Source organism: Adiantum capillus-veneris, chromosome 3, assembly GCF_014529385.1.
Source record: "Adiantum capillus-veneris isolate H3 chromosome 3, ASM1452938v2, whole genome shotgun sequence".
Taxonomy (NCBI): domain Eukaryota; kingdom Viridiplantae; phylum Streptophyta; class Polypodiopsida; order Polypodiales; family Pteridaceae; genus Adiantum; species Adiantum capillus-veneris.
The window spans coordinates 157,837,053-157,848,813 of NC_140933.1; positions in this window are offsets into that span (position 1 = coordinate 157,837,053).

An 11,761-nucleotide genomic window follows, 5' to 3' on the forward strand; every position below is an offset into this window, starting at 1 on the left:
TTCTAGGATCTCTATCCGACACTATGGGCATTGGCAAGCCATGGTCCTTGAAGATTTGTGATATGAAGAGGGTTGCCATTTGATGGACTTTGATAGTCTTTTTGACAGGTATAAATTGAGCTTGTTTATTAAACCTGTCTACTATCGTCCATATTCCCATGGATAGACTTAGGCAATCCAAAGATAAAATCCATGGATATTCTCTCCAATGGTTAATTAGGGATTGACAAAGGTTGAAGCAATCAAGGTTGCTTCCCTCTATCAAACTTCATCTTTTGGCATACCACACATTTAGAAACATACTCTTGTATGTTTGCTTTCATGGTAGGCCAATAGAAATATGTTTTGATCCCTTTTAGGGTAGACTAAATCCCTCTATGCCCCGCATAAGGAGGAGCATGAGATTCATACGTTACTTTCTCACATAGTGAGTTGGTAACACATAGTCTATTGCCATAGAGAAGATAACCATCTTGTAAAGTAAATGGTTCCTCTTTCTTCCCTAGTGCAAGGGCTGAGATCACATCTCTAAAATCGGAATCAATAGCGTACCATCGATCATATAAGATGAATCGTTGTGAGTTTCTATGGAAACCGCATTCACTCTCGGTCGTCTTGAGAGTGCATCAGCTACTTGATTATGCTTGCCAGCAATGTGAGCAATATGAAATGAAATTGTGAAAGAAAATTTTCCCACCTCATTTGTTTGTCGGAGAGCTTGGTCAGCGTCATGAAGTACTTAAGGCTTTGGTGATTTGTCCGCAAAATGAAAGGAGTCCCCCACTAAATAGTGCTTCCACGAGTCTAAGGCATGTAGAACTGCAAGGAGTTCCTTTTCATATAAGCCTAGAGCTTGCTCAATAGGGGTCAAGCCTTTGAATTTCATAGGCTATGGCATGCCCTTCTTGGAGCAAAACATCTCCAAGCCAATCACCACAAGCGTCACATTGGACCTCAAATGGCTTTGAGAGATATGACAATGTAAGCACAGGTTGAGAGATAAGATTTTGTTTAAGCATTTTGAAAGCATTGTTCTCCTTGGTAGACCATGTATACCTAATGTTTTTCTTTGTTAGTTCATGTAATGGTCATGCTATTAGTGAGAACTTTTCTATGAAGCGTCTATAGTATGCACAGATACCTATAAACCTTCTTAGTTCATGAAGATTCCGTGGATTAGGCCATCCTTTTATTACCTCTAGCTTTGATGGATCCATTTGGATGCCATCTTGAGAGAACAAGAAACCAATGTAACATTTAATGGCCTAGTAACTTGTGTGTAGCAAAAAATAGCACAAACATAGTGAGCATTTTATTAGAATAGATTCCTAATGAGCATAGCAAGAGTGCTTGGATGGAGAGAGAGCAACAAAAAGCATAACACCTAGTTAGATAGGGATGAACAATACTTCAAAAGAGAGAGAAATCAAGCTATTGACAACAGTTGAGGACTGGATTTTCATGGAGCCGGTCCCCCCTCCAAAAGGCTCTGTATTATAGATTTTCCCCATCAAGGGAGACATTTTACAATACAATACTTTGTGTTCCTTCAATATCTTGCTAGTGCAATGAAGATGGAAGCTTCAAGCACCATGCACACACTTATAAAACACAACATCAATTCCCTCACGCTCTCAGACCCAAGACCTCACACACCTTCAAAGATGGTAAGAGCTAGCGGGGTGGTATGAGAGTAGACTGACAGGAAGAACGAGTAGACCTACGAGAAAGAAGTATATCTCCTCACATAATCACTCATAATAGATTAGCATAGCTTAGTAAGTAGCATGATAGAGGAGATGAGCATGCATTGAAGCTTGGCTGTTGGTTGGATTTGCATCACAAAGCCAAGAGTTGTTGGTGTAGGCCTCCCTTATCACAAGCTTGGAGTAGATGATGAGCTTTCCATTAAAGCTTGAGAAAGAGAGAGAGAGAGAGCGAGAGAGAGAGAGAGAGAGAGAGAGAGAGAGAGAGAGAGAGAGTCTTTTTGATTCACACATGAGATTCTGTGAGTGTGTGTGTGATAATGCCTTGCCAAAATCAGTCCCCTCTCTCTCTTGGTCGACCTCTCTTGCAATTTACTCATGCTGGCACACCATTGGACCCTACAAAGCTTAGCCAATCATAATTGAGAAGCATTAAGTGATAGCCTTGTGACATGTGTCCCATTTTTTCCTTTTGTGAGAGCTTTAGGTAATTAAATAATGCAATTAAACTCTCTTTGGACCCCTTTGTCTTCTGGGCCAATAGGAATCAGGCAAGCCATTGGGATGCTGAATGCTCATTGGACCCCTTGGGAGACTATCCAATAGTCTTCTAGAGAGTTTAATTCTTATTGGTTCTTTTATAAAGTTTTTTTAAATGAATTAAACTAGATTTACTCTAGCCTAATTCTCGTTGGTCCACCTCTATGGCCATCCAATAGGATTTGAGTGCACCTTGGAGGCAACTAGCCTTAGGGAGCTGACATGTGTCCCCTATTCCCTTTGTGTAAAGGGCTTGCAAGTGTGTGTGTGTGTGTGTGTGTGTTTCTCTCTCATCCCCTACTTACATGGCTCATGCCCTCCTCTTTAGGAGTCTTTGAAGACTTTTTGCAGACTACAAAGCATCCAATTTCCCTAAGGAATGACCATTGGACTTAACCTTTGAATTTTGGAACCTTAGCATTTTGGAAATCTTAATAAGCTGAACCTTAGGTCTTTGAAGCACATTGCTTGAACATTTCTCTTTTGCAGATGGTCCCCCTTTGGATCATTAGGTTCATTATTCTTAGAAGCCATTGACACATCTTTGAAAGAAAAACAATTTCCTTTCTTACAAAGATATATGAGCGTGCCATATCAAAAGCTAGAGGGCCAAGGAATGTAACAGCCATCGCCACCGACAATGTTGTAAATTATAAAGGTGCAGGTCTACCCAAAATTAACATGGGTACCATGTGGTGCGCATACTATCAATTTTCTTTTAAAAGATATTGGCAAAGTTGATAAAATAAAGAGCACTCGACTAGAAGCAAATACAATAGTAAAATTCATTAAAGAGCATCAATTTTCATATGCCCTATTCAGATCAAAGTCGCCTAACAAGGAATTACAAATATTTTGTGCGATTAGGTTTGCTATTCAGATCAAAGTCTCCTAACAAGGAATTACAAATATTTTGTGCGATTAGGTTTGCTACTTCATATTATGTGTTGTCCACGTTGAAAGAGGTATGGTATGCGCTCATGGAGATAGTTTCCAAGAGGCGATGGGATGCATGGCTTAGTAAATATCCCAGCTATCAAGCTGCAGCATTTAGGGTCAATCAACTTATCAATTCTCCAATGTTTTGGAGGAACGTGGAGAAGGTTGTCAATATTACTAAACCATTTGTTGATTTATTGTGCTTGGTGGATAAAGACTCTTTTGTTTTTGGAAAGGTGTATTGGTATATATCAGAAGCCATTGATAAGCTTAACGGATTTCAAGGCTATACTAGAAGAGACAAAACATTTTTGGTTTCATGTACACAATCCTAATGGACACAAATGCACACACCGTTACATAGCACAACATTTGCTTTGGATCCGATATTTCAATTCCATGAACAATCCTCTAATTTTGAAGTGATACGTGGTTTCAAAACTGTGTGAATGCAACTCTTAGGGCTTGATGGAGAGAAGTATGCATTTTACCAGTGTGTTGACTATACAAATAGTTTTGGTATATTTGGCGATCCTTGGTACATTGATGCCATCAAACAAGTTAGCACACCTATGTGGCAGAAAAAATATGGTGGAGAGAAGATAGAATTGCAACATGTAGCTATTAAAGTATTATCTTTTGCTGCTTCAAGTGGTAGTTGTGAGAGGAATTGGTCTGTACTGGACTTCCCACACACTAAAAAGAGATATAGATTGCACCCAAAAGAAGCCAAGGATTTGGTATATGTGTTTTGTAATATGAGATTGTTACATGCTCAAACAAACATTACAATTAGAGCAGCAGAACATTGCTTTGGTAAACAACAAGACCATGAGGCTATTGCTGCTAAGGCACAAAGCGACAGCGAGTCAAAGTGGGAGGTGGCTTCATAATGTTCATACATGGAAGAAGTTGATGACATGGTTCCAGTATTTGATTGTGACAATATTGTTTAGAATCACTTTTGGTACAATGTAGTTGTAATATGTTTTGTTTTGGTTGCCAAGTGTTATGATCTTGTTCTGGTCATGATGATGTCTCTCTTTTCTCTATGTCACTCTTTATCGGATACATAGTTGGAAAATGTAGACAAAAAGGCATTGAGGTTGCCTCTGGCAGCTACAACGTCTTGATGTAAGATGAGCCACATAAGATAAATCTGCTTTATAGAAATAGGGGTAAGCCCATATACACTAAATCTATATAACCATTGCTTCCCATTTCAAGCTAATCTCCACTTTTTGTTAAGCTTTTCCACCCCTATAGGGTCCATCTGGCACCAGTTTCTCCTTTGTAAGCATATATATACTAGTGTATACTTCGAAAAGTGAAGGAGGATGTCCTTTAAAGCAATCCTGCATATGAACCTGCACGATGTGCATTCTGAGCAGAACCATCTCAGCACATCCTTGAGCGATTGGAAATTGTTGAAGCATCTATCTTTAGATAACCAACACCCTTCCTTGTAGATATCCGTCCAACTTCTCAAACCTGCTTTAAAAGACTTATGAGCCCTTCTAAAAAGCTACCAATTGCTGACCTTAGACAACCAGCCAAACTAGATAGAGTCTTGCAACCCAAAGAAGATAGTGTTTGTCCAAAATCTTGGAGGAGACCAGCTTGATTTCCTAGAGCTCCACGCTTTCCAAAACCTACACACAAGCTCAGAACCCTTTGGGGTAAAATTAGCATTAGAAATCAGTAGGTCTTCCAAAGAAATCCCAAACTAGGCTTTGTAATATTTGAGATGAAAGTGTTGAATGTTTCTCCCAATCAAGATTTCCTAGAAGTCTAAAGAAGAGGGAGCTCTCAGGATCCATTTGCTTGCCAATTTACTAAAAAGGTGTTGAATTTTCAGGATGCCCAACCCTCCAACATCTTTATCTATGCAAAAAACTTGCCAGACCACCTTGGGTATCTTATTGATATGCTCAAAGCAACCCCACAAAAATCTTCTAGCCAAAGTGAAGACCTTATTTAGATGGTAAGAAGGCACCCAACAAGATAAAAAACAGACAAGTGAGGAGAGCAAATAATGAGTAAAAACAAAAACCCTTGCATATAAGTTGGGCTGATGGTTATGCCATGCAAATAACTTCTTCCTAAACTTATCAAGCACCCATGTCCATGTCTGATTGAAGGACACCCTAAAACTCATGGGTATCCTCAACAACCTGAAGACCTACATTCAGATTGGGTAACAATATATGGGCTACTCCCTTTAGAGGCCTTAAAACTTACTTCTGCATAGTTTATAACAAAGCCACTTGCCAAATAGAATAGGCTTAAACATTCCCAAAACCTCTCAACAGATTGTTGATCATTCCTTACCAATGCATTTATATCATCCGTGGAGACAAAGTTGCTCAGCAGATCCTTCAATATTAATTTCTTGCAAGAGTCCTTGTTGGAGGATGTCGATTGACTCTTAGACATCCATCAGTGTATGCTTGTCATATAGCTCCTCCCAAGAGGACATCCATTCAGGGATCGAGAAAGGATAGGTTCACTTTATCCAATGCCTATTCAAAATGAAAAATGGCCGACTCAAATTTGGGCAAGAAGGTTCTCAAGCCGGTTCAAATTATGGAAGTTTTTGTTATAATATGAGATTTTTAGTGTGATTATCCCTCTCAAATTTAGACCGAGCCTACTCATATACGTGTGAAAGGTTCCAAAGTTGGGTCCACAAAGAATGTTTCCCGAGCCCTGCACCCATTGCCTTGTATAACTTGACCCAATGATTTCCATCTGTCATTTAAAGAGGTGACCATGTTAAAGTTTCCTATTATCATAAGAGGGTTAGGCAGAGAAATTTTTTTTGACCAAGTGTCTCCCCTTTCAGACAAGGAGTTAGGAACATAAATACAAACTAGAGTGTAGTTGAAAGGTGCATTGAGAGATATTGCAACCTAGTTCCCTTTGGAACCAAAATGAACCTTGGTGATAAGCTTTTCATGGCTTAGATCAATACCCAAGACAACTCCACCCTTTCCTACAGGATGATTAGAATTGAACCACTTATCAGAACTACTTATCCTTTGGATATCGAAGTTCAATTGAAAGCTTGACCTTTGAATTTAACCGCCTATAGACAAATAAAGTGAAGCTGTAAAAGTGAAGGTTAGTTAACCACTTTCTAATCCTTACAACCTTGGTTGGGTCCGTAAGACCCTTAAAATTTATTTAAAAACATGAGATGAAATGATTCAATTTTTAATATCTTTAAAAGGTTTTATTGAATATATCGATGCTCTGTTGGGATAAGTTGACTTCTCCTTCTTCCACTTTTCTTTTCCAAGCTAAGGGGGAGAGTTTCTTCCTCAGCTTGTGTCATAAGGATGTCCACATAGTTGAGAGGTGAGTGAGAAAACTTGTTGAATCCTCTTCATCAAATTCTTGAAGCTCCTTTGTAAAAAAAAAACGCCAACAAGACTATCACTTGGTTGACTTTCTTATTCAAGGACATGTGAAATAATCTAAGAAAGCATTTGCCAGTTTGTGGATCTTGAAGAATAGGATTTTGATTTGAAGGGATGCCTAAAACATCAGCTCTAAGTGCCCTCTTGAAGGCATGGTGGGCGCACAATCTAAATAGGACAAAAAAAGAATCAAACATTTACTTCTACCTTTGCGATCTTCTTGCCCAATCTTGTTTGTGACCTTTCCATGAAGCTTTGCTCACTATCGATGCGCTCTCTCAACCCACTACCCCATATGTGTCAATCTGGATATACCTATATCCGTCACAATCGAAGTCCCACGTTTGTTGCAGCCCACATACATTGTACAATGTGCTTTTCTTTTTTATTTGTGAAAATTACCCACCACTTTGAAATGACAACACACACACCCAACCCCCGTAGGTGGAGGCAGTCCAACTCTTAAGGTGAGTCTTATTTTTTTTGAACCGAGCTACCTTGTCATCCCCAACCTGTGCTGCCTTATTCGCCCCATGACTCCCATTGTTGTTTTTGAATCCATGGCCATTAGCAACCACCTACTCGCTTCACCCAGTGCATCTCCCCACCCACCTTTTGTACGCCTTAACAAGCTACCCATCACTAGAAGCCCACGCAATTCCAATTTCTTTGTTTCAATATCAATAAAGTAGATGATGCACTCCCTTCTCTTGGCAAGAATTGCAGCTCCTTGCGTAGGCCCCCACGGCATCAAACCTGCCCCAAGCCCTTGGCATCCAAAATATCCAACAAATTGCAGCTCCGTTGCCACTACATACAGCTTGAACCACCCTGCATCAACTTCCCACACATGTGTGTCATCTCCTATGCTATCAACCAACTCCAGCCCGCGCCCACCCGATGGCCTGTCACTACTCCATTGCCTCATCACCTGTCCACTTGACGTCACATTGGCACCTTTTAGGTCTAATTTTTGAGCAGCGACATCTAAAACAAGAGCCCAACCCAAGAAGCATCAACGGCTATAAGGCACTCTGAAGTCTCTCAACTCCAAAGTCTCCTTCTTTGAGGACAAGGGTTGTGAATTCTCGCTCTCCACCCAACCGTATGCCCCTTATAACCAACCCCCTAGGTCCTTGAAAACAAAAGTGGGGTATTTCTTCTTAATAACACTTATGTTTTCTTAAGGGACACCTTCTTTGGGTCAATCTTTCCACTTAATTAATTCTTGATGACTCACATGATGACAATTATGTAATCATGATAGACTAAAATGCTCTCGGGTTCATGCAGCTAGGTTGGAGGTTCAATGAAATTGATCCAAACTTGATGGTCAATGACATTGTCGTCCCTACATGCAAGTGTTTAAGTATACTACTTACATGAAAAATTGGATGAGTATAAGAGTACGCAAAAGTTTGTAAGCCATATCCCCAACTTGCTTGAGTATTTTGAATGGGCAGCGTTATCTCCTAGCGTAGGACCAGTTTTCAAACTTTTTGATGCTCTGGAACACATTAAAATACCTCCTCACCTTCCATGAAAGTGACTTGCCGATGTTTCTCATCAGTATATTTCATGTATCGATCTTCGAATATTTTGACAAGCAATCTGGACATCTTTGTGGTTTTGGGTAAAGTCCTTGACTTGCTGAAGTTTTTTTAAAGCCAACCCCACTTTAACTGGTGATCTAGGTTAAAAACTATTCATAAGTATGAAAGGACTAAACCCACTCATAACTTGCTTTGTATTATTATAAGCAAAATCTAAAATAGGGAGACAATCTTCCAAATCAGATTGCTTCTTGCTAACGTATGATCTTAGCATATTCTCTAGCACTTGATTAACACATTCAGTCTTCTCATTTGTCTCTGGATGATTGGCAATACTGATATAGATTTTTGTTTCCCAATCGATTATAAAAAGTCCTCCAAAAATGACTAGTAAATATGGGTTCACAATTGCTCCCAATATTGTTGGGTAATCTATATTATTGATACAAATTGTTAGCAACAACCAATTTGGTTAAATATTGGACATGATTGGAATAAACTTACAAAGTTTAGGCAATCTATCTACAATCATTGATACCAAGCCATGATTGCGTATGGTGGTTGGCACACCCATAACAAATACCATAAAGGTAGTGCACTTGTGGTACTAAAACGCTTCATAAGCTATCAAATTCATGAATTCTCATGCCGCTGCAAACTCGGGGGCGGGGGAGGGGGGGGGGGGGGATCGTTTAATAATTATAATTATGTGGCTATCACGTGAGTGTAGTAGAAGGGATTATTAAATTTCACGTTTTCTCACATTTTCACATACAAAAGGGTATCTTGAAATGCAATTGGGGAAAAAATTTACATATTGAAAAGGAAAAGGGTTGTCAAAAATTCATAGATAAGGAGTTTTGAAAATAGTCTTGACCACACACATATATAGTGAATCCCTTGAGGTTACAAATATGCCTTTGCTCAACATTAGGACCCATAACACCTATTGTGCATGCATTTAGTAAAAACGTATCCGAGCTTGCATTTCCATGATTGGAGTGTCTGGTGCTTGCCAACAAAGGTTATGCTCATAGCATACATGAAAGACGAGGGAATACATGTGTAAATAGATTTTTGGAAAGATCTAAACACTTCCCACCATAATTTCCAGAAAGGCCTACTAAAACATTTGAATCATAATAAAATGTGAAGAGAAATCATATCTAGGTACAAACAATCAAACATTTTTTTAAACAGGACATAGCCTTGCTATATGAGTAATAGGTTTGAAAAATTGAAGCCTAAGAATCTTGAAACAACCATCCGTTAATGTTTTTCATAGTAGATGTTAGATTAGCAAGTATTATTAGACATCCAATAATTTCTCGCCACTAAATTTTTTCCCGATACCACATGCTTGAAATGGTTTAAACAATGGATTTGACCAGTACCTAGTAGGGACTCTATCGTGATACATAATTGAGAAAATAAGCTCCAGTGTCAGTCCCATAGACTCGTATTCTCCTTATATGGAATGTGATGTTAGTAAACGTGACATCCGTCAAGTACGAGAAGTACATGGATGTGGAGATAACTTGAAACACTCAAGGAGAGGAGTGACAGAGACCCTCATGAAACCTACTCCACACTGGCTAAACCAAACTCCATGAGTTCCTAGACCATGTTGTACACCTTGTGACTAACAACATGTATAAAAAATGATCGTCATCATATAGGCCTATGACTATTGTAAGAGAGGTGACCACGAAAGAGTATAAAATACGTAGAGTAGACCCCGCAATTCCATGATAAGAAAAAGTAACAAATATAGTAATTTCTAACATTTCCCATAAATTCTACCATGTAGCGATGCCTGACCATGCCACTTGCATCAATGCCATTTGGGAAACAATGTTACACAACTAGGAAAAACCCTTGGTTTTCTTTGCCTTGGCAACCTAAACCCCTTGGTCGGTGTTGCCCATGTTGTATAAAATATGTGCCAATGAATTACCATGAGACCTCAAAAAAGCCTTTGTCAAACACTAGGGTTGATACACCTAGGATGATTGTGGTGACAAAGGTGTATCCGAGTTAGTACAATTCATGATACTTGGAATTGTGTTGGCATACCAAAAAACATGACCTAGTCATGGAAATGAAGAGCTAAGGGGATGAAAGCATTGAAGAATATGCCTCCCACTTGGAAAACTCACCTGAAGAATAAGAAATTGTATTATATAGCGAGGAAAAGTACCAAATACTTACTGCTATGGAAGGGCAGAGCTTAAAGTAGATCCTTGCCCAGCTTGAACTTTAACATGAGGCAAAAGTGATGGATGGAAACCTTGGAAAAGTACAACTTTGAAATCAAAAACACCAAGGGAAAGGATAGTTGTGGTGGATTCTCTCAGTAGTAAATCCTTGAGTAATGATATCTCTAGGCCAAGGGATTATCTCAATAGGAAATCCTTGACTAATGATATCTCTAGGCTAGAGGATTCTCTTAGTAGGAAATCCTTCCCAATGTTTTTTGCCAAGATTTTCCATAAATATGCTAGCCACTCCCACTGCAAAAGCAATGTTTGGTCTTGTGGCTACCATGGCATACATAAGACTACCAATTGTTGAAGAATATGTCACCTTGGCCATTTTCGCTTTCTTAGCATCATACTTGGATCATCATTCTTGCTGAGTTTTGCATATGTTTGCATTGGGTTACTCAATGTAGCCTTCCCCCCATGCATATTAAAACATTGCAAGGCCTTGTGGATATACATTTCATGAGACAACTCTAGTATTTCACATTTTCTATCCCTCTTTATACAGACCAAGAAAGTGACTTGTATCTCCCTAATCCTTCATAGCAAATTGCATGCTAAGTGATTTCTTCAAGATGGCAATCTCGTCTTTTGATATCATGGCAATGAGAAAATCATTGACATAAAGTACAAGATAATAAGTGAACCATCATTCAACTTGGGTATACAAGTACTGATCTTCCTGGCTCCTTTCATGCCCTTGGGACTTCATGTACTTGTAAAAATTCGTGTACCACTACCTTGAGCCTTTTTTTAGGCCATGCAATGCCTTACACAATCTCCACACCAATTCTGTCCTTTTAGGCTTCTCAGTTTTGACTTCAAACCACTTTGGCTATTTTATGTAGACATCTTCATCAAGATCCTCGTGAAGAAATATTGTCTTCACATACATCTGAACCAATTCCATGTCATGAGTGGCTACTAGTCTAAGCATAGACACAATGTAGTCGTCTTGACTAGTGGAGGAAAAATCTCAACAAAATCAACGCCTTTCTTTTGCTTTAAACCCTTAGAAATCAATCTAGCTTTGTGTTTAGGATCGAGATCCTTTGTCATGTACTTCTCCTTGTACACCCATTTGAAACGCAAGACTTGTTTTCCCTCTAGCACATTTGTCAGTTTCCAACTTTAATTAGTCATAATTTAGTTATACTTAGATCGCATTGCCTGGTCCCACTTTATGCTATCTTTCATCTCAATAAGGTACGGTTAGTGATGGGTGTCCGGCCAATTGACCTGAACCCTAACAGCAACAACAAAACAAACCGCTAGAAAGGACCCTAGAGAAGACGTCAAGACGCAGGAACCTCTTAGTAAGCCAAAGCAAGGAGAGA